Raw genomic sequence first — 22,584 nt, forward strand, 5'->3', positions numbered from 1 at the left:
CCGATGTTTCCTCCAAAAGATATGGGGTAGTAGCAAAAGGTTGCCTATAAGCCAATTCTTACTCTGGGGCCATGTCTCATCACTTTTCCAGTTAGTATGCCATTAGATGCTGATCCCATATAAAGGGATTTCTGTTTCACAGAGGGTATATAAGTACTGTGTTCAGCAGTAGCATGTTAGTGCGGCAATGCGGTGTACACTCATGTTGCCTGTGCTGTTCTAAACTTAATTTCTTGTTGTTGGTGGTCCGTGCAGGGGTGAGAGGAATTCGACCATCTGCACGGCAGATGTGCACTCACCTGGGTTTTTTTGAAATTCCAAATGAAATTGAAGGATGGTAGATCAACCTCTGGAAAGTGTGTGGGGCTAATCTGCACACATTTTCCTATGCTCACTGCACAACATACACCTAGATCTGTGTCTTGCAGGAGACAGAAAGTCTGTTCTCTCCGCAGCTTCAAGGGATACCTGTCGCTTTAATCAGGAACCCCAGAGAGCTCCATTAACTAGAGAGACCCTTTGATTCACAACAGACAGGAAGAAGGGTGGGACTTAGTATTGCATCTTTTCACCCCTTTACCTTTTCTGTTGCAAAGCACTCTGGGTATGACCCCATGCATATGATATGATAAGTCATGCATACAGGAGATTGTAGGTGGGGACCCAGGATTGGTTCATTAAGGTAGGCTTAGCCTACAGCAATCACTGTGGCACATTTGGCTTTAAAAGAGGTTTCGGCCCCTCTTTTGGGCAGATCTGAAGACTTTGCAAGGAGTAACAAGAAGAACTCATTTGGACCCTTTCTGAAGGTACAGTCTGCCTTACAGTTTCTGCCAGTGAAGGAAGGCCAGGATTTCCAAATAGGGATGCAATATCCCTCCCCTAAACATCTCCCAGGGAACAGAGGGAGATAATGAATCCAGAGGACCCTCCAGCAGCTCCAGAACCGGTATCCATCCAACACACAGCATGACCGGCTAGGCTCTATAAGCAAGCTTCCTAGGTGGGAAGTGCCAGAGAGTCTCTGGACCAAATCAAGGACAAGGCTGTTGCCTGTAACACTCTCCTCAGCTTTGGGCCATCCACCTTAAAGTACGACACAAGCCAAGTGAAGAAGCTAGGAGGAGTGCATCAAAAAGTATCGACAACATCTGGCTTAAACAACATTTTCGAACCAGTCGACCCCCCTCGAGCTGCTACCGACTGCAACACTGACTGTTGTCACGCTGCAGTCACTAACGTCATCCGAGACTCCTCGACCAGTGCTTCACACCGCCAACCAGCACTGAGACCATTCCTGACCCTGAGCCGCCATGTAGGCCAGCCTGCAGCCGTCTGTCCAGCTTCACTCACCAAACTGCCTACCGCCTGATACCTGCAGCTGTCTCCTGTCTTGTATTCTGTCGTAGGAGCTGCAACGCGCCCTCAAATCGACTCAACCCTGTCGAACACCAAGAACTTCTACAAGCACAAGGTACATTGTGGTTCTGTCCCCCTGGTGCTTCTCCAAAGGCCCCTATTATCCAGAGTGCCTCCCTTTTCCTTCTTGAAACTCTCTGTCCTCTGCATTCCTTTACAGGGAGGGTTGTATTTTGTAGTGTGCTAGAACTTTCTGTTGAATAATAATAAAGTAGATATTTGTATACAACCTTGACTACACAGTCCCTCTTATCATTGGGTAATAATTGTATTTTCGCTGTGTTGCAACCAACGATCCACGACCGTGCGGAGATAAGCCTGCCGCTCCATCTACGTTACGAAAATTGGAAAAGGGGGTTTATAATTTGCTTGTGTTTCCGATCAGTTTGGATTCCTTCTGGTGTGCTAAAGGTGTGGGGCTGATTGATGGTTTAAAAAGGGATATTCATCCCATGACCACTGGTGCCCCGGAAGTTGATTCGTCACAGGGGGTACTTGCAATAACCGGCTGTGCAGAAAAGAATAGTATCTTTTGTTAGCTGGACCTTCAACCCCAGACTACCTGTAAAAGTTGTATCTCTCTTTTTATGTGCATAATTATTGTCATAATATATTTGTTGTTGTGTGTCAGCGGAGGGGAGGGTACTGACTAGAGTGACCGCATAACTAAATGTCAATGAGACACCTTAGTCCAGCCCATTTCCTTGTCCTGGAACTACACCAACAATTGGCTATCAGTGATATCTCTTTTATTAAACAGTTTTTGACTACATATTATTTGAACTTGAATTGGAAGTGATGTCTCTTCTGCTAAACACCATCTTCACGTCTTATTTGAAGCTGAACACGGAGTGATGTCTGTTTTCATTAAAAGCAAACAGTCTCTTGCTGAGTCCAAACTATTAGCTGAACTGTGAATGTTGGTTTCTCCTTAAAGGTATCCTGCCTCTTGCTTGCATGCACATCATACATAACAACAAGCTGCATGCCTTCATCAAATGACGACTAAGTGCAGATAACTATCACATGTGTAACTAACTATGTGGACGATTAACGACATCTCAAATGAGAGCATGTCAGGTGTGAGATTGTACACCAGTTCTCATCATGATGTTGCATTCTGCAATGTATAAACCAGACTTTATAGTCCGAAACTAATACTACAATTATAGCACAAAAATACTGAAAGAAATGTGTGAAAGCAAAGACATGAACTCGAGTTTTTTTTCTGGATATTATAGTAACCGAATATTTAATAATATCCAGAAAAAAAGCTCGAGTAATCTCCTCATTGAATTGGACTATTATGAAGATTTGGGATATGTGCGCAGAGATGCACCGATGCACAGTTACAAATTAAGGCATGCAGCTTGTTGTTATGTATGATGTACATACAAGCAAAACATGTGCTAAAATACAAAGCTACCAAGGTAGCTCATCAGGTTGGGTACTGTTGCTGAGTTGTATGTTTAAAGCTGGCTGCAAATCTTATCGCTTTTTAAAGTTTCTCATAAAAAAAGGTGCTGTAAAATGCTGCTTATTCAAAGCCAAGGAGATTGTGGGAGACATTTCTGCCCCCATAATTGAAATCAAAAGCTGGCTCCCATGAAGCCACAGCTCAGTTTCCTAAGAACTGCTGTTTGCATAATAGAAGTAATTGCTTTTGATTCAGTAGTTTCACAAGCAAATACCACCTTTAGATGCATATACCCTGCAATAAACCTCAAAGGAAGGGGCACACAAATGTCAGGGTGTTTGTGCAAATAGTCCAACAAAAAGCTTAACACAGTTTAAAAAACGGGTCAATTTAAATTTAAGAAGCACGTGTCACTTGCAAATGTCTTGTTACTGTTCCATATGAATTTGTAAGCAGAACATTTAGCAAACAACACTGTACCAGCATGTGGGAAGTTTGCTTTTTACATAGAAGACCTCCGCCCCAATGATATTCATGGCCCATCCATCCCCATGGTGTATGGTTCAGGCCAGAAGAATGAATATACTCAGCAACCAAAGAGACTGTAAACATCTGCCATTGACTGCTGGTCCAAGGAGCACCTTTAAGACTCCTGTAAGTGTTCTTTGTCAGTGGGGGGCGATGAGGGAGGGGCAAGCCACCAATTGGGGGGCGGGTGAAAGAAAGCAGCACTCTATTGCCCCCCTTTGCTCCTCCTTGGGAACACCTATGCGAGCTGCCAGGGTGCTGCAGTTTCTAGGGCAGTCACCTTTCGATTATGCATATCCTCCAAGTACAGGCCTCTGGCCCACCAATGCAGCAAAGTTACTCCACTGCCTTTCACCCTTGTGTGGGTCCTTTCAGTGCAGTATTTTTTGCATGTGTCGAATGCTCCAGCAGGCCATCTGGTGAAGTTAGCAAGAGGAGGGAGTGCTCTTTGGGTGCCTCCCAGATGTGCGGCCTAAGACTGACGGAAGACTCAGAGAGAACCTTTGGCCAGAAGCAAGGACAACAAGGAGCAAATATTAGAAGATAATGTGCTACAGAGAGGCCAGGGTACTAGAGTGACTAGGACACAAGTCTTCTGATGGCAATGCCTACGACGTTGCCTTGTAACAGGCACAGCATCAGAGCCGCGCTCCCCCCTTGAGCTCTGCGAAAGAGAACTTACCATGTGCACAACATCCCGACTTGCTCCAAACGGAGCGGTCCACACATGAAATGCAAGGGCATAGCTCATTTACAAAGAGTAACACCGACAGATGAGTTCCAACCTCCCTTGGGGGTTGATCATTAGCTTGAGCCCTTAAGCACAGAATGTAGGGAGGCCTATCTCTAACACAATAATTAAAATTGAAGCGTGCAGTAGCTCTGCCATGGCAAACGTTGGCGAACGTAGGAAGAATTATGCAGAGGATGTTTTTGGACCAAATGGCATAGGCTCAGTGGAGTAACTTTGCTGGAAATGTTGGGGGGGGGCATGACATCTGAAGAAAAGCTTAATCTAAAATAATGGCAAATATATACAGTTTCTATCTGGTATTACAATTATACTTTGATTCCTTTAAAATGCATCAAATGTCATACAAATCAGTTGATAAAGTGAACCAACAATAGACATAGGAGGAAAGTAGATTGGTTAAAACAATAGGCAGAATACTGGTCCCTACCAATAGACACAGTTCTGTGTGAGGGTCCCCCCACCTGGGAAACATGTAAATAAAGATATAATACAAGCCCAGTCCATATATGGTTCATATGAGTCTTATTTCCCCCCCTAGAAAGGTTCTACCACCAGAATGAACCTGGAATAGCAGAGTTCGACGTTGGGTCGTCGACGGATCCTTCTTGAGCGGCTCACTTTAAGGCAGGAGCCATGGATCATCGAGATCCCGCGAAGAAATGGTGAACAAAGGCATCGAGGCAGCAGCTTCAGTCCTGGCGGTGCTCGTTGACGATCGGTCGTGGACATCCTGCGAGGATGAGGCGTGCGGTGCACATCGACGGCAATAGTTCTTTGCGGCAAAAAGTCTCAGAAGATCTTTGGCCCAGCAAGGGTGTTGAGTTCTCTGCCGTCTCTGCGGTCTTCGGGTGGTGGGAAACCCACCGGCGGATGCTCCCCGGCACGTTGGCAGCTTCGACTTTCTCCGGCGGGACAAAGCAGTCGGCGGTGTTGGCGAGAGCGTCCTTGAATTGAAAGTGTCTTAATCAATGGAGCGTTGCAGCTCCGGTTGTCGGCAGCTCGGCGTCAAGTGGTCCCCGCTTCTGGGCAACACAGCTTCGACAGGCCTCCAGCGGTTATAGCAAACCTGCAAACCTTGGTACGATGGTGGACAGAATGTCCGGTGCTTCTCTTCGTTCTCCTCGGTGGTCCCAGTCTCCAGTTGACAGTTTTTCGAAGGCTGACTTCCAGGGCGCTTCCGCAAAGGTTAGCGGTGCACGATGGTCTCTCGTAGCTCGGGGAGAGGTCTCCTAGCCAGGTCCTCTCTCGGATCTGTCTCAACGTCATGGCAGCTGTCAGATTGCAGTGAAGGTAACAGCAGTGAACCTTTTTCTTCGGGCTCGGTGGTCGAGATCAAGCAACAGTTTCAACTTCAGCTTCTGAATGATTTCCAGCAGTGAGAGGCCCCCAGATATAATGTTCTGTCTCTCATTCATTCTGCTGGGTCACACTCAGGCAACCAATCACTCAAAAGGCCATTCAGCAGTCAGGCAGCCAATCAGGCTCACAGGGCATTCAGGCCATTCTCCTTCCTCTCAGACACTCACAACAAGGAATGTGTATTGGGACAAGTTCCCAGCTATTCAGCACTACACACTGCATTCATTCCAGTTTCGGGCAGGGCTGTCTCATTCATTGTATTACATACCAGAAACTAAACACCCATTACAAGAAGTGCATATTGGTCACACACTCCATTCACCCAGGTCCCACCCACAGGGTTTACCCACAACATACAGTCACTGGGAAGGCTCTAGCCAGGTTGGCCTGGACTTCCCCACCATACCATATATGGAACTTCCACCCAACAGCCAGTCAGGGGGAAGGAACAGAGTCAGGACGTCTCAGGATTTTGGGAAAAACAAGGTAACAGGAAATAGAAAGCAAGAGGCCACAGGGGCCATCTTGTCTCCTATTAGCAATCAACTGATTCCAATGGCAGGGCCTGGGTATCTCCAAAATGGAGGATACTCAGAGCACCTATCAAATTCAGTATGGAGCTGCCACCAGCCCATACCCTGCTCTGTGGGCCATGCACAGGTGCCCAGAAACATACACTAGGGGCACAAGGTTGTACCCCCACCCATGGGTGCCATAAGGGTATCCCAAGGGTCTGCACACCAAACCAAAAGTAGGAAGAGCTGCACTGCCAGGAGTCCCACATGGACTCTTGGGCAGAAAACAATACAGAATATACATGAAAAAGGACTACAGAACAAGGTCAGGGAGGCTCTGTCCCTCCAATGCATTTCCAGCCTCACAACTATCAACAACGGGCCCTAACGCAGTAGATGAACCGTAAACTGAAAGTAGCACCAGGATGGAACATCTGAAATGTAAGTGCTGGGAACACAGAGGGAATTCTCCACAGAGGGCTACAGCAAGTAAGCCTATGATGGAGGAACCATCAGTAACATCAGGGGCAAAACTCCAGTGCCTAGACCATGGAGGGAGTCGCCCACAGAGGGTCAGTGCAAGTAGGGAAATGAGGCACACATTTGCAGGACTGGAGCCCTTGGTTAAAATTGAAGCACCTCACCTGAGGCCGGACAGCCCTTTCTTGACTAGGACAATATAGCTGGATATATGGGGAAAGGTTCCCGGCCTGGCATCTATTACAACAAGTGATATCTGTGGTGTGGAACTTCCAAGATAGCATAGCCTGGATAATTGGGCTATTATAAAGCGTAAAACACGCTTTTGTATAAGCCTAACGATCCGCAAGGTATTTGTGAAGGTTATGGGGGGACACTGGAAATGACTGATATATCTGTAACATCGAGGAGATCACCATGACCTTTTGGAACACCAGAGGGCACAGGTCTTTTCTTTCGCAACCCCAGGAACCAGGATTATGGGCTCTAGTGATATATTCTTAGTACAAGAGACTTGATTGCCTGATGATCTCCTCATTGACGGTTATTTAATTGTATCGACCCATGCAGTTGGTGGCAAGCAAGGGCACCCACTGGCTGGGATGCGCATTGGCGCAAGGACCTACATGAACAAGGAATCTTTCATGCCAGAGTCAACCTCTCACTCACTGTCAGCTGCAACTGTTGGCTTGAGGTTATCACATTCTTTGATACTGACTGTCAACATCTACTCAGCATCTGGCATAGAGGGATGCAAAGAGGACATGATTGTACTGCAAAGTATATTAAACAATTGGTATGAAAAGCACCCTGCTGGGAGGGTAATAGTAGCCGGGGACCTAAATTCCCCTCACTTGATTGATGAATGTGATTCTGTCAATGAGGAACTAGCAGGTGAATCCCCAGCCACATTGATTGGCAGGGGGGTGCCTGGGCCAGGCTGTTTTATGAGAACAAGCTGGTTTGCCGCAACAGGATAGCTCAGGGAGAGGGTATAAGTCAACATACTTGGTCCAATGGCACTAGCAGGTCATGTCTTGATTACGACTCTGTCGACAGGCAAACACAAGAGGAATGTAAAAGGTTTATGACATGCCCCACTACCCTGAACGGCCACACAGTAATGACATAGACTTACACGTTGTCAAATGCACATAAGATCAATAAAATCAATTGCCAGGTGAATGTAAATCCCACTGGGAATCGTATTAGGTGGAATGACAAGAGTATTCAGAAAATCAGTAACTATTTAAATAGTAATGTGGCATCAATGGTGAATTGGCTTGGGAATAATAACTGGGACTTGCCGCTTATTTATGCGTTGGCTTAGCACGTGAATCCAGATATTTCCAAAGTCTTGCAAGCCCCAGAAGCAGCACGAAAACGTGTTTGATCCTGAGATACAATTAGCAAAAAGTACTTTGCATGAGCTCCACAGAGCTATTAACAAGAACATTTACCACACTGAACTGGGAAAAAAGCAGTCCTAGAGCTCCTAGACTACCAGGCATAAGAATTGGGTTAGAAATCATACATCTTCCCACAAATCGGCAAATTGGCAAATTGGCTTGCCCTTTATATGCTCATTAGAAAAGGGGATGACAAATAATTCTGGGGAATGATTTGAAGATTCTTAAACAAGTCTTCATTGATTGAAATATGCCCGATCGACGAATCAGTGTGCCACTCGGCAATTAGGAACATGTTCTACGATGTTTCCCTCAGTTTGAGACACATTATAAATACGTAACCTGCTCTGAATTTAACAAGGGTTTTGGGTGGGAAAACATTTCATTAATCATTAAGTCTATTAAAAATTCATGGGTGCCAGGACCCGATTAGCTAGCTAACGCAGTATTTAAATCTAACATGCTTCGCTGGGCTCGCATACTGGAACAGATGTTTAGGAAAATCTTGTATAAGGGTAAAATTCCCTTTTCCTGGAGGAGGGCGATTTTGATTCCGGTTTTTAAAAAGGAGATAGAGCAGACCCTGATAACTACCGGCTTCTGGCGATGCTAGATGCGACCCAGAATATTTCTGCAAGCATACTACTGAAGAAAGCGACAAAATAAGGTCTATAGAAGCAGGGCGACTATCCCCCTTCTAATCCGCATTCAGAAAAGGTTTTAACACCCTACATAATATAGTGTCCTGCAATACATTATCTCAGAGTGTAACAAGAAAACACATAAAGACAAACTATATAAGTGTTTTATAGAATATAGTAGAGCGTTTAATATGGTATCCCACCCTAAACTCTGGCCAAAGCTCGACAGTTGGGGCATGAATAGCTCTTCTTTACTCTGAGAATAGTGTGGCTATTAACGTGAGCCACAAGGGGGCAATGACCACGGATATCCATACGAATGTTGGGGTCAGACAAGGATGTGCATTGGCACCCCTATTGTACAATTTATACGTAAGCGATACCAGGGAGGAAATATCATCTGTAAGAAGCTTCCCGCGTAAGCTGGGAATAATTAAGGTACCATGGCTCAGCTACGCTCATGATACCATTCTTCTAGACAGAGCATCAATTGACCTCCAACGCTCCATATTAGCCGTTGCGAAATATTCACGGTCAAATAATCTAAAGATTAATATTGGAAAAAACAAAATTATGATCTTTGGACACAGGCACAAATCAAATAATTTCAAATGGTACTTGAATGGTAGTCCCCTTGAAGTTGTAGATAAATATACCTATCTGGGTTTCCAAATACATAACTCGCCCTCTCAGGATTTTTATTGCAACATTGTGAGCTCTAAGGCCATGAAAAAATGGCTTGTTTATGAAAAGATCATGCAGATAAGGGTGGGACTAACTTAGAAGGTCAAACGGCCCTGTATAGCAAGAGTATCGTTCCAGCTATATTATACGGTTTGGCAATCCTTCCGGAAGATATGATATCATGGCTAGACAAATTGGAGGGTAGAATACTTAGATCGATATTAGAAGTCCACCAATCAGTCCCTGTACAAGCACTGAGATGCAAGTTGGGTGTACAATCGCTCAAAATGAATTGGATAATACAACGGTGCCAACTGTATTTTGTAATAAAACAATTGGTCGAGACTCCAGACACCCTCTATTATCACGTAGCAGGACTGGACAGTTTAGAATGTAGTAATGAATTACTAAAAGGGGTGAGGCATTGCACACTGGGGCACTTGGCTTTAATCAATATGCAACTTGAAGATCTGACGGCCCTCCCAAACTGGTTAATAATAGTAGAAAAGATAACTAAACGCCTAGAGGTGTGTAACAACTTAGATCTCCTCGCGGCCAACCCCATGTATGCAGAATACTGTAAGCAGGCATTTAGGGGCCTCCACTTCAGTGGTTACCTGGTTCAATTCTGCTCTAAACTAATCCGAAAATGTATAACCTACCTGCGACTAAGCGTATTACCCACATTGGAGCATACAGGGAGGTGGAAAAAGATACCTTGCGACAAGCGATTGTGTCGATTGCGAGGTCTTGAAATTGAGACCGCCTGCCACGTCCAAACACAGTGCCAAAAAATGTACAAATATTACGATAAGGGTTACGCACAGCTTATTGTAAATGAACACCAGAGGGAGGGAGACAATTTTGGAGCACTAGCACAGGTGCAGAATCAGTGGTAATTATGACGGCTGTGTATCCCATATGGAAAAGTGCTAATATTTGTAAAAAGCCCAGAAAGAAGCATTGATGAATTTGAAAATAACCACTGACAAACTGATAATATAACAATATAGAGCTCTCTGGTGACCGTGTTTTACAAATCTGTGTTTTTAACATGTCTGTGTTTTAACATTTTATAACATGCTTGTAACTAATTGAATCATGTACTTCACCCAGGTATTGTTTTATCTATTGGTGTATGTATTTTAGACATTGTAGAGACGTTATTTATTTAATAAATGTGTATAAGGTTTATATTAGCCAAAATTGCACAATAAAAAAGAATTGGGTAATTCTCGTGGCAAAATGAAGTTTGAAACGTCATAAAACATCTAAAGCTTGTGTAGCCCTCCAGCACCCTGAGGTTGCTAGTTTTAGAAAGAGAATTGAAGCTTTACCTCACTCTGCCTTCTCTTTCATTAGCCGCACTTGGCAAATGGCCCCAGCTTAATGAAGGCGGGAGCATGTTCCAGCACACATGTCGGTATAAGCTCCGGCACAGTGGGATCAAGCACTCCTAACCCAGAGGGCAAGACACAGCCTGCAAAATTGTAAACTTTGTGTGAGCATTTCAGAGCCAGTATTCTTGAATACAATTTCCTTGCTTGGGGGACTTCAGTGGGGGACACAAGAACCCTAGCGTGTATCGCTGGATCGAGTAGGAGCTGCATAACCCTCAGGCAATTCTTCCAGGACTTGACCTTTACCAGCTTCTTGGAGAAATTCAAACCCCAAATACAACACAGTGTAACAAAGTAGGTACTACTTTAGCCTGACATGCCCTGTACAGTGGTTCAACAGAGAGAGAACCGGCTCTCCATTGAAAACAAAGGCAGGCAGAGCCCACAGATCCAGCTCCCCTCAGCACTCTCTGTGATGTGATAATCCCATCCCAATCAGAGGCCATGAAACGTGGAAATCCCCTTTGAAATGGACCTAAAACTCACCCAGTTCATCACAGCCACTGCCACCACAGCCAGCTCAACCTCTTTAACATATGGAAAATCTGCCCGCACCGCTCAACTAAAGGGCGGGGCTCTACCCTGATACTCAGCCATCTGGACTACTACTCCAGGCTACTCCTTAGTTCTCTCCTCTACATTTTCATTCCCCTAAACCAAGAGCCCCACTACTGATTGGGCCTGACGCAGGAGGGTCTACAGCCACGTTTTAGCTCCGGGTACCTTTCTCAGAGGAGAAGTACCCATTCGCACTTGTGTTCAGTGGACAATCGCCTGGCATTTCGGTGCGGACCACCCACGTGGCTGGGACCAGACTGATGGGTAATAAGAGGTTTCTCCTCTGTGAAATGTACAGTGAGCTGAAACATGGGTGTAGACCCTCTGGAGAGGAAACCTTCCTATAGAACAGGTTACTTGGCCGTGTTTGGGCACCGTGGAGGGGTTGGGCCTCCTCTCACTTCCAACCTACCTGTCCTACTCTATTGGCATGTGCTCCTTTGGACATGAAACTCATTTGTTCAAGACCAGGCTCAGTTCAGACTACCCCCTATGCTATCTTTAGTCAAATGAAAACCTTGAATGCCTTGCTTTGTAACATCTCACTGGAACAATATCTATGTCTATGTACGCAGTTATCCTAGGCCCTAGAGGTTAGATGTTTTATTTATGTTGTGCCTGTCGTCTCTGTGCCCGGGCTATGTTCTCTTAAATAACCCACTCGCCATCTGGTCCACTTCATTTATTCGACCAATGAAAGTTGTACGGATATCCTACATAGGGGCTGCTCTGCCACCTGTAATGTAATGTGTGTACACAACTTCTGTTCTAAATGACATCCTGGCTATTGATAAATGCATACATATACAAATACAGTCACCCATGTTCGTGTATCCAAGAAATACATGTGATGCCATGTTTCCCCAAAGTCAATGTGTCTGCTTTTTTCCCCATAAATAAGAGCTTTTTGGTCAACACTCAACGAAAGATGGTTTTTGGTACAAAACCCCCCGCCAAAGGCATAGGCTTAAAAATGTTCATGGCCATTTTGAAAATGTCCATGAGGTTAAGCTCCATGGAATAATATGTGTCAGAGTAGAAGAGAACAATGGGGCACCCTGCTGTTCTCCATCCAGCAGATCGGGATTAAAAAGGTTAAAGGTTAAAGGGAATGGCAGCTAAAAATGCATCCATAAAAAATCATAGCTCTCATATGTGGCCTCCACCCGGTCAAACACCTCCGGTAAGTCAATACAGCAGCAGTATACAAACATATGCCCTTTGCCGTGTACTTACGGGCAGTTCATGGCACGATGAACCAATGATCTAACTTTATGGCAGCCTCGCCATTCCTCCGGCATTATTCCTGCCTCGTCCACCCAAGATTTCAAATAAGTCAATAGCAATTTTTTGACGTTTTCATCAGTCCAGAACTAAGGGAAATCAGCCTATAAGAACAGGTCACATCCTTAGGACCTATTTTGCAAAGGGGAATTATTATTGTACAATGCCAAGACCCTGAGTGAATAACCTCTGAAAAGAATATAGCAGGAGAGGTGGCCAGCAGCACAGGTGTACAATCGGCCTAAGGGCCTGCGAACACGAACATTGTTCGATAGTGGTACAGGTATACTTAAGTGCAGAGTGAAGTGGGGGCACGATAAGGTCACTCAGAGTTTCTCTCGCAAATATAAGCACGTCTTTGCAAACAGTAGTAACAGTATTAACAACACATAATTCACTTGGAAAGATATTCATTCAAATTATTAAGAATTGTGTTCCCCCTAGGCGTGTAGGAGCAGAGAGTGGGTGAGCCATGAGGATGCCTCATGGGCCACTCGCCACTAAACCACCGATGCCAGTCCTTTTCCTCGGTTATGAATGGGTCAGGCCACAGCCATTCACCAGTCATGGTATAAGCAGGTCATATTCACCACTGTAGGACCACCATATACAAGACCCTAATGCTAGCTGAGCATCTTAGGGGTGTTGAGAATATCTTAGGCGTGTTAAGATTCAGGGTAAAAAACTTTGGGGCAGCTGCACTCTTGCCATAGTGTGTGTGGGCACATGGGATTTAACAAAAAGGGGACTTTGAAAAGTTGTTAGTTACTGCGCATGAAACCGAAGCAAATGTATAAAGGAATCATACTGTTATAAACCACTTACGTGGAGATCAAGGCAGAGAAGCTGTAACGAGTCTGTCCTAATACAGTCTTCTGAATTCTGAATGGCAAATTCTTCTCCTAGACGCTTTAAGCCATTTTAAGCCATGAAGATAGGCAAGAGCCGGGTTGGTGTTGAAAAGTGCTCTGAAAAATGTATGTTTGCTCAAAGCCAGAAGGTTGGATTCGTATCTATTTGCTGAAAATCCCCAACTGTAGGGCTCAGCAGGGTGGGTTGAAAGGCCAGGTATTTTGTTTATGCTCTAGCAGGCCAAACTATGCAGATTAGGATAAGCAAATCTACCAGATCGCCTTATGCGGGCTGACCTGACTGTGAGACATGCCGGGGAGGATCGGGGGGAGAATACCACAGTGTGAAGATCAGAACCATGCCATGGAAAGGGTTATCCCCTAAAAGGTCTCAGATAGATGGTCTGAGCCATGGAACTGCTGGGACAGAAAGATAGTTCCGCTCTTTAATGAATTTGTTGAGAAGCTAAGAGAAGAATATGTAAAGGCATTTTATTTTACCTGGCATAGACTCATGAGTCATGTTTTGAAAGAGGATTGGGTGTGATTAACTCTCATCTAGTTATTCTTTTCACTTCTTGGTGAAGAATAGACAAAATGTTGCTCGATAACTGTTGGTGCTCGGTCAGTCAATTGGGGATTGTCATATAGAATGTGGCTTGCTTTTATGGTCTCTAACAAAGATTTCTGTTTGCAGCAATGAACAAACATGCCGACCGCCCTCTCACCAGGGCACTATGAAAGGATGTCAGGGAAGCGGCCAGTTTGCTATTCTTAGAAATGAAGATGTCAATACTGATCCTGCCCCTATCTTCAGATTGGATAACTATACTGTTATCCGCCTCTAGAGCTGGTTGGGTCTAGGATGTTGATATGGCTGGTAGGAGGCTTCAATGTATGTTGATAATCCCTGTAGGATGGTGATAGGCCCTCTGAAACTGTAGAGCCCTCTGCAGATGTTGCACGCCAACCAAGTTGACTGTACCTTAATAGGAGCAGTTGTTTCGCAGTTCTCGGCTCTGGGGACATGTAGCACGATTGTGCTCCTTATTTGACCAAACCTTTTGTTATTTTAATCTCAAAGTTCTTCGTATATGGCTCTCAATTTAAGAGAAAATGTATGTGATGTGGGGTAAACTCCACAATTAACCGAAGAAAGTTCTCTTGTGAGAGCGGTGCAATAGCCTTGTACCTTCTGCCAGTTATAAATAGACAAGTTGTAACAGAAGATGGATGCAAGAAGATAGAGAAACCTGGCTACATAAAGGCATCATGAACAGGACTTTGTAAAGAAGAGGATGTCCTGGATTCAAAGTAGCCCATCAACATTCTTTGAGGTTCTGAACTGCCTAAATATAGCTCCTCGTAGGTTGTGTGTATGATGACAATGCAGACGGAAACACTACTGTATGAGAAGGCCTGTGCATGTGCGTAACCATGGTGAAATGTGGAGCGTGCCCTAAGATTCACACAAACATGAAGATGATCCACACTCTTCTTGATGTTGCAGTGAATTTCTTAGTGTCTGCTTAAGATTTCTAAGCACTTGAATAGCAGCATTACCACCATGTGAATCTATAGTGGGTACCAAATGGTGGAGGCACACTCATAGCGTTTAGATGGGGGACGTTCTGGGTGTGGTGGTGTGCCAACAAGTCTTTATGATTCTTCCACGGCTTTAGGTGCTGGCGTAAAGTTTGAAAGAAGGGCTTTTCAGCTCCATCAGCAACAACTCTCTTCGAAGTCTATGGGCCTCATTCCGAGATTGGAGGTAGCCATGGTGCTATTAGCGCCATGGCTGCCTCCAATACCGGGTCCGAGTCCGGTCTGGTTGGATGGGGACTTACCGGGTCATTCCGACCCTGGAGGACCCGGTAAGTCCCCATTCAACCAGCCATTCCCCATTCCCATTTGAGCCCCCATAGGGCTCCATGGGAATAGGGAAGGCGGTAATTACGGGCATGCTAATAGCAGGCCCGTAATTAGCACCCTGGTCCCTTAGCGGGACCCGTAAAGAACGTGTGCTCAGACCACACGTCCTTTGCGGTTCCCGCTAAGGGACCTCGGAATTGGGCGGTAAGGGATTACCAGCACCGGTCTCCTTAACGGTGCCCGGTATTCCTTACCGCCCAACTCGGAATGAGGCCCTATGTTTATTTCCAAGGTGCATTGATGAGATTACATGAGTTTACTTTTTGGTAAAGAAAGTTCCAGTTGACTAAATCCTACTTCTTGGTTTTTTTTATAAGGGTGTTTCATTGGTTTTAGTGGGGGTAGATGTCATCTAACAGTTTATCATACCCCTAGAACTCTAAGTCAAAATCCCTATCTAAGATTTCAATTGGTCAATTAGTCATTAGTCTAAAACGCCTACCTGTCTCACGATTAGCCAGTTCATGGTCTGCCAAGAGCCAACAATGTAATGTATTGATTTATTTATTTTTATTTTATTGCTTATAACGCGAACCTAGCTTAAGAGCAGCAAAGCGTTTTATGCAGGATTGTGCTAGAATTGGGCTTGGTATTTTATACAGTAACGCAGTAATGTTGGCCAAGGGAGAGAGGGATTTTTACGTGTCTGGGAGGTGTTGTTGAAAGAGCCAAGATTTTAGTGGTTTGCATCACTATCACTGGTCGACATTTTCCAGGGTAGGCACAGTGACTGCAAGGACTTGACAACTAGAACAAAATTCTAATGTATGAAAGAAAAGGTAAGAAACAGACTCTATGAAACCGAGCAGCAGGATCAGAAGCAAAACATTCAATGGAAATTTAAAAACAAAAAACAATATTCAGCATGGTGGAAAAATAAAGGGTAGTGCAGAGAACATCTTAAAGTAAGCAGTAAAACACAACGCAAAAATAAAGGTAAAATACAGAGCCACAAAAACGTACATGTTCTGTATAAGAGCATACCTGAAAAAGGTTCTGGTGGATTGTGTGAAAAGTCAAACTGCCTGAATCATGGAATTATATGCGCCGAAAACGGGGATTTGTACGCCATTCCGCCCGAAAATGCCTGTTTGACAAATGGGGATTTGCACGCAGAATGGCGTACAAATTCCCATTTTTGGCTCAAATAATTCCATGAATCAGGCTCAAAGTGTCCAGCGACCCCTTTTATGATGGCCGAAAAAAGGAAACCTAACATGGTGCCAGAAGGACACGGTTGTTTATACCTTTTTTGACTTCTTCAGGAAGGTCAGGGTTTTGGTTCCAATTATATGTGGCGGCTAACACATGGTGTAGCTAATTCAAGGCTGGAACAAGATGAGAGTTCTGTAGAGAGAAGGATCATGCCATGACTCTAAGAAGCCATAGACCACTGTCAAGTGTTTCGAAGAAAGAACACCACCAAGCCTGATGACAGCATGAAGGGTCCCAAGGAATCTAGGACGCAGAAACAAACCAAGGTTTCTAGAAAGAGAGTTAGACATCAAGACCACATAATCACGAGAGACAGGCTAGTATCAGATGCACTTTAAGAGGTTATATGTGATATTACCGAAGCACATTTCAGAGTGGTACATTTCACTGCAACCAAAATACTGAAAAAATACTGAATTTTCTTTTTTTTAATTTGGTGGGAGCCTCCCCAGCCCCCCCCCCCTTTTTATCATTATTACCCTGCCCCAACCCCATCCCGACCCATTTTAACCCCTTATCCCACTACCCTACATATATTTATTTAATAGGTTCTGTATTTTTCGATATTATGGTTGCAGTGAAATGTACCACTCTGAAATTTGCTTCAGTAAATTGACTGGGTACCCTTTGAGAGTACAGGCTAATCGCCACACCGCAGCACCCATGACCATGCTGGCGCAATCGAGGGTGGATCATAAGCAGTTGGTGGATGGGAGAAGGAGACTGAATCACGCAAACACGTCTGACATGGAAATCCTGCAGCAGGATTTACATATTAACTTGGTACACTGTCTGAAGCCACTCATTATTTGAAGGACAGGGTGGCCATAGTGCTGGAGTGGAAAAACCAAGGGACGCAACAAGCATTGCTCTAGCCACAGTCACAAACATCACGTGTTGAGCCGTGCAATACACACAACACCACCAGGTGACACTTCTGAGACCTGTGGTACTTGAAGGAAGACCAAACATTGGTCATTTTGTGTAACGCTCACCTGATTCCCACGGAGGCGCTGATCCCGACTGGGCTGCTATCGTTTCTTCAATTGAGAAGCGTAGAGCTCGGACGACTCTCAGGACTGGGCTTCCTCTTATCGAATGTCTGACTTGCAGGGTAAGTTTTCTGCAGGTGGAAGAAAAAGGGTTAATCACCGTTTGATGGGATTCCTTCTCCCACCAATTGCCGGTTTCTCCCACAGCCTAGCTTTCTACTTGTCTCGGCGAGCTCTCGCCTTAGGCGTATAAATGTTGAGCTCTCCATCCTGCGTCTGGTGCCGGGGTGCGTGGATTCCAGTTACGTCACTGGATGAGTTCAGTGTTGAGGCTCAAGTCTTTTGCAGCCTTAGTTGTGGCACTGGTGCTGGGATGCCGAAGAGCGATGCCGCCGTTACTGCACGAGCGGATGCCTGTAAGTATACTGTAGTCTTTAGGCTTTAAAAGATGGGCACCTCAATAATGTCCCTTTTCCTTTGTTTCAGGCCTCGGGATGCTGTGGGCATAGTTTTCCGTTGCCGCTGCACGTGCCGATGCACGTAAGTATAATGTTCGTTGGCCGCTTTTAATGGCACCTCTAATAATGTCCTTTTTCTAGTTTTCAGGTGCCGGGATGCTGCGGGCTTTATATTCGTTGCCACTGCACGTGCCGATGCACGTAAGTATAATGATCGTTGGCCGCTTTTAATGGCACCTCTAATAATGTCCTTTTTCTAGTTTTCAGGTGCCGGGATGCTGCGGTTGATGCGGCCGCTTCTGCGTGTGCAAAAACTGGTAAGTTAAGATGAATGCGACTGCCTTCACCCGAACCCCTTTTTAATTATGTCCTTTGCCTTTCAGGTGCAGAGAAGCTGCCGAAGAGAAGGCCGCGGTTAGCTCCGTTGCAATCACGGATGGATCAGGTAAGCGGGCGCGGCTGCGAGCGAGTTGCACTTTTCTAACCTTATGTTTATTCTTTGCAGGTTTTGCCGGTGACTGGATTCCGGGATCTGGTAAGTATTGTTCTGTGTCTTTCTTCATCCACAGGTTGCTGCGCGGAAGCTGAAGATGACTCTGGACCTGGAATGCAGGAGCCGACTCGGTGAGCGTCCTGCTGCTGCTGCAGAATAACGCGAAGCACGTGTTTTCCATCGGGCGTGGTTTAAATAGCAGAGAAGTGCTTCCAGTGTGTGTTCTTCCACCGGTTCCACCCAGGTAAGAAAAGAGTTCCTGAATGGAGGGAATAGTTCCTCCCAGCCCTGATGGCTGGGGACTTCAACCAGACTGGATTGTTCTGGGTAAATATGCAGCATGGTCTGCCTCAGGTAAGTCCACCCAAGCATTATTACACTGATTATCAATATGAGCACGGCGCCTATGGCGCCGGGACTGAAACCCTTCATGAGCCTGGCGCCAAAGGCGCCAGGACACGGTCCAAAGGGCCCCTGTAGGGGTCTGCTGGGTCCGGAGTAGTGGAAGACGGGTCTGCTTCCGAGGGCGCTGGGCCAGTCCTGGCCCCTCGGGAGTAGCGCCCATGACATTTTGGCAGGCATACATGATGTGTGAGCTTAATACAGTGATGAAAATACAGAAACTGCAGAGAAATGACCGACAGAGAGTGAAGCTCTAAGACTAAGAATCCACAGAGAGTGAGACAACAAGACCAGGAATCTGCAGTGAGTGAGCCAATGAGAGCAAATATCTACAGGAAATGAGCACCAAGAGCTAGGATCCAGAAAGAGTGAGACACCAAGACCAAGGATCCATAGAATGTTAGAGAAAAATACCAACAGTCCACAGTGAGTGAACATCTATGACTAAGGATCCACAGAGAGTGAGACAACAATGCCAGGAATCTGCACCCAGAGTACGGCACCAATACAAAGGAGCCGCAGAATGTGAGACACCAATACCCTGGATATGGAGAGCAAGCGAGACTCAGAACAGTGACAGAGCATGAGTCACGAAGACGAGGGATGCACAGAGAATGAGTTACCAAAACCGAGGATCCACCAAAAATGGGACACCAAGACCGAGGATCCAAAGAGAGTGAGGCATGAAGAACCAGGATCCACTTGCTTCCCACCACTCTGAGGACATGAACCCTGCCGTCTCCCCAAGTAAGTGAAGGCCTTGGGCCTACATACATTTCCCAGATCCCTCCTCACTTCAAACCCTTCCTTTCCCTTAACTGAAAAAGAAAAAGAACCTCCCTGACCCTCCCTCAGCCTGCCCTCCCTAAACCCTTACTGGTGGTTCTGGGGGTCACGTGACTCGGAAGAGCAGCACCAAGCAAAACAGTGAAGCAAAAAGAGGAATATCACTTGCTTCCCACCGCCTTCACGACAAGACCCCCACGCCCACCCCCAGGTAAGTGAAGGCCTTAGGCCAATACTTGTTCCCCAGCTCACTCCCCACCCTTACTCCTCTTCCTTTCCTTTAGCTGAAAATGAAGGAAAAAACCTCCTAAACCCCCTCTCCCAGCACACCCTCCCTAGGCCCTGATTGGTGCTGCTGGGGGTCACGTGACCCAGAGCAGCAGCACCAAGCAAAACAGGGAAGCAAAGCAGGGGAAGCTCACTTGCTTCCTGCCCCTAGTGGACAAGACCCCTGCCGCCCAACCCCAGGTATGTGAAAGCCTTAGGCCTACACTCATTTCCCAGCTTCCTCCACACCCCCAGCCCTACCCTTCTTTTCCCTTAACCGAAAAATAATAAAAACCCTCCTAAACTCCCTGTGTTGAACCTCACAAGCCCGCCCTCCATAGGGCCTGATAAGGGCTGCTGGGGGTCATGTAACCCGCAACAGCACTCATCTCTGGCCATCCAACGGTTGCCTTGCCCTAGCAGCCGGTAAAGGGTACACGTTAAGGGTGCGTTTCTTATGGCGCCTTCCCTCCCTGTTTGCCTGTCGCCTGGTGCAAAAGCCTGCCAGACGCGATGCTCCAACCAACAACTACAACCAGGTAAGTAACGCCTTACTTTGAATCTCGCCACGGTTGTATTTTGCCACTCTGGCATTTTTCCTCCTGAGTGTTCCCAATCTGGGTTCGCTACTTTGAATCTCGACGCTGCCACACTTCCATCACCCTCGATCCCAAGCTCGACGACCCATAGAATACAGCTGGGTCCAATGCAAAATCTGTCCAACTGTTCACATATCTTGACCCTTTGACAACTTGACACAGCACCCGTCCTCACGTCTTTGCAATGAGGGCTGCTGTTCGAGACCTAGCCACTGCCTACCTACCTGCTATCTGGCTATAATTGCACACACATTTGATCACTTCTTTCATTACATTCAATACAGACTACGGTCGTCCGAAGGGTGTTCATCCTCACAGCGCTTCAAGGCCATACCAATGGCAGCAGGCACTATACAAATACTCCCTACCATAACATAAGAAAGAGTGAGACACTAAGACCAAGGATCCACAGAGACTTGGTCACCAAGACCAGGGATCCATGGAAAGTGAGACACCCAAACCGAGAATCTATGGAGAGTGAGACACCTAGACCAAAGATGTAGAGACAGTGATACGCTAAACCCAATTATACACAGAGGGTGAGACATCAAAACCAAGGACCCCCAGAGAGTGAATCACTAAGAGAAAGGACCCCCAGAGAGTGAATCACTAAGAGAAAGGACCCCCAGAGAGTGAATCACTAAGAGAAAGGACCCCCAGAGAGTGAATCACTAAGAGAAAGGATCCACAGAGAGTGGGTCACTAAGAGAAAGGATCCACAGACAGTGGGTCACCAATGCCCATAATTTACAGAGAATGAGGCACCAAGATCAAGGGCCCACAGACAGTGAGATACCATGAACGAGAGCATCCTAGAAAACAGGGCACTAGGAATGGTGATTTTACATACAGCAGGATGCCAAGAGAAAGCCGAAAAATAGCAGGGCATCACTTGTTAGAACTATTCTACAAAAAATAAGAAACTATGGGCCTCATTACAGGTCGGGCGGTCCGGAAATAACAGTGGCGGTAAACCCGCCGCCGCTGTTAATTTCGGACCGCCCGATCCTGAGTCCTGCAGGCGGGAGGTGATCTTCCCTCCAGGTCTGACCTGGCGGGTTGAACACCTCCCGCCTGCAGGCGGACGTGGAAACACCGGCACCATCACGAGATGGTGCCGGTGTTTCCACTTCCCCATTCCCATTGAGTCCTATGGGACTCAGTGGGAATGGGGATTTACACCATTCCGCCTCCGGGAATTCCAGGACACCAGGATCGTAATGCCCTGGTATTTCCGGGAGTCACGGAGGCGGAATGGTAATACGAGTCCGGCGGTAACCGAGGCAGTAAAACCGCCTGGTTACCGCCAGACTCGTAATAAGGCCCTATGACTGAGGATTTTTTTGGGTTTAAATCCTTTGCAAGTGTTTGTTCAGTACAGAGGAACGAATCTTTCTTAATTAATGTTCCCCTCGCCAGCCCAAGATCAAACAGCTGGAGCAGCAGGATGAAGGAAGGGGATTCACGGCATCGAGGAAACTATTGGTAGTGAGAAGCGAGGAAGGGTGAGAACCCCTGGCCCCTTTCTTCTTCTTACAGGGCCAGAGAGTCGGTCCATCATCCTCTCCTCTGACTCTTGTCTGCTGTGAAAACAACCGTGATGCCCGGTTGCAGGGTCTCCCGGCTAGAAACAGAAGCCAGCAAGATGCAAAAGCCAGGAGGCCAGCCCGGTCTCCAACACAGCCCAGCCCCGCCCCCTTTCCAGCTTCCTTGCATCTCAACAGTGCTGAGTGGTCGAAGGCACAGACAGGAAACCGGGGCCTGGAGAACGGCTCCTGGAGGAAGAGGCGGAAATAAATCAGCCACTCGCAAGGAAGGAGGGGGGTTCCTGGGGAAATGGGCATCACTGGGGATGGGCAGGGGGGCGGGGGGCGCTGCGGTGCAACGTGACTCACACAAGCAGGGCTCTGAGATAAACAGGCCTTGCAGGTTCTTAAGATACACAGCCTGCCTGCTTCCGCTTCTATTGCAAGTGAGGAGTTGCTGATAAAGCCAAACCATGGCTTGCATCCCTGTACTGCACCGACCAGAGCACAGGCCGCGTGGCCCTCTCGATGGCCTGCACGAACAGGACTGCAACCCTCACACGCATGCATGCATGCCCCCAGTGGCACACATCGACAGTGACATGCATGGGTTTG

At 46.4% G+C, this 22,584-nt stretch overlaps 1 protein-coding gene across 1 annotated transcript in view; it reads right to left on the minus strand.

Annotated features, from left to right (window-relative positions):
• The window catches only part of UBA7 (ubiquitin like modifier activating enzyme 7), a 1,701,784-nt gene that overhangs the window by 264,368 nt on the left and 1,414,832 nt on the right, over nt 1-22,584 (minus strand). The gene's annotated exons all lie outside the window — the stretch shown is intronic.

This window comes from Ambystoma mexicanum, chromosome 2p, assembly GCF_040938575.1.
Source record: "Ambystoma mexicanum isolate Mex_15411 chromosome 2p, UKY_AmexF1_1, whole genome shotgun sequence".
In the NCBI taxonomy this organism is placed as follows: domain Eukaryota; kingdom Metazoa; phylum Chordata; class Amphibia; order Caudata; family Ambystomatidae; genus Ambystoma; species Ambystoma mexicanum.